This window comes from Haliaeetus leucocephalus, unplaced genomic scaffold, assembly GCF_000737465.1.
Source record: "Haliaeetus leucocephalus isolate CR32 unplaced genomic scaffold, Haliaeetus_leucocephalus-4.0 Scaffold866, whole genome shotgun sequence".
Classification (NCBI taxonomy): domain Eukaryota; kingdom Metazoa; phylum Chordata; class Aves; order Accipitriformes; family Accipitridae; genus Haliaeetus; species Haliaeetus leucocephalus.
In genome coordinates, this window is record NW_010973302.1 from 2,463,088 (window position 1) to 2,464,722 (window position 1,635).

Genomic DNA, 1,635 nt, shown 5'->3' on the forward strand with positions numbered 1-1,635 from the left:
AACCTCCACCTGGGGGTTTCTCCTCCCCGGTTCTCCTTCCTCGCCTCCCCCGCCTCCCCTGAGCAAGAAAAAAAAAATTGTGTGTGTATATATATATCTCTCATCCCACCCCGCCCCCAAACTTTTAGTATTATTTTTTTAAAAAATCTCGGTGCCCTTCTCTAAAGGCCCTCCAGCCGGCCTGCCCTCAAGTTAAAACTTTCCCCCGCTGCCGTTCGTGCGGACCGCTCTCTTCGTGCTCTCTTCCCGCACGCTGGAAGATGCCCTGGGTGGTTTTGTGTGAGCCGCTTGGCGTTGAGTTCTTTGAAATCTGCCATCTTATTTGCAATAACAGGGAACGGTGCTTTTAGCTGGTTTTCAGACGGCGCGGGGCTGCTCAGCACAAAGGGTGTTAATTAAAGATTATTCCTTCTTGACTTACTGCTTTTCCTTCCCATCCCCATTTCTGGGGGTGTGGGGTTTTGGGGAGGTTTGTGACTTGCTGCGTAGTTGAGTCTTAAGGTTTTACCACGGAAGGCTCGTTAATTTATGGGGTAATCTCACTGTGGGTTAGGTGTGTTATTACTTAGAGCCCAAATTGTACTACTGCAAACCAATTGTTGTCAAACACATATGGTCGGAGTAGGATCGCGGTGTCTTTTACCACCGCTTCTCAAATTATCTTGGTTAGGAATGGTGTGCCACTGTCAACAGGCAGGAGGGATTTCAGACTCTGCGATAGCTGTCATCCTTTAAATTGTAAGACTCTTGTACTGTTTTTACTTTGTTCAGTAATGGAGGTAATTCCGTGCAAGGTTGTTGAAATAGCTATACTGCCCTATAAAACCAAACCTGTTTTCGTACTCCAGCATCATGATAAGTAGGCAACTTGTCCTTCTAGCCTTCCTCTTATCTTGGCCGGATTGCTACTGGAAGGAGTTTCTTCTCACTTTGCATTCATGAACCTCTTTTGATTTGCTTGTTGCATAAGCATGCATGTTTAATATTGATATAGAAACTTTATTTCAAAGAGCTGAAGCCTAAAGAGGAGCAGTAAGCGTCTCAAACTGATTAGAATTTCTTTTTAAAGTACATGGCTCTTTACATAATGCATTCAAGCGCAGCTAACACAATAGGGATGTGAGTTTTGAGAGGTATCAACAGATTTAGTGGAGAACAAAGGTGCTGAGAGCAGATCGGTCAGTCCTGGTGAGGAGCAGCCTTTGCCGTGCTGTTGTTAAGGTCCTGCTGGAATTTTAGGACTCTGTTTTCCTATGTTGTTAACCTTGTGAAAAACTCTACTTTTGGTTGGGGCTGGAATTTTCCATGCTTGCATTGCCCAGAGGTGATTTTTTTTTTTTTTTCGTAAGCTCGAACAAATGCAGAGAACATTATCCCTGTGCAGATTACAATAAAGAACAGATGTTATCTAATACACCTATTGCTAGGGTATCGAAGCATTATGTACAAGTGAAAAATCACACCACTTCTGCCTGAACAAGGTTTGACTCTTCCTTTTATTGCTTGGTGTAGCCACAATTGTTTCCTCTGTTTTTGAGGTTTTGACAAATGACTATTTGTCCTTGTTGAAGGAAGCCTTCTGCAAGAAGGTGGGTCTTGCAGGGTACTCTGAGGAATAGTTCCGTTCGGATTTGC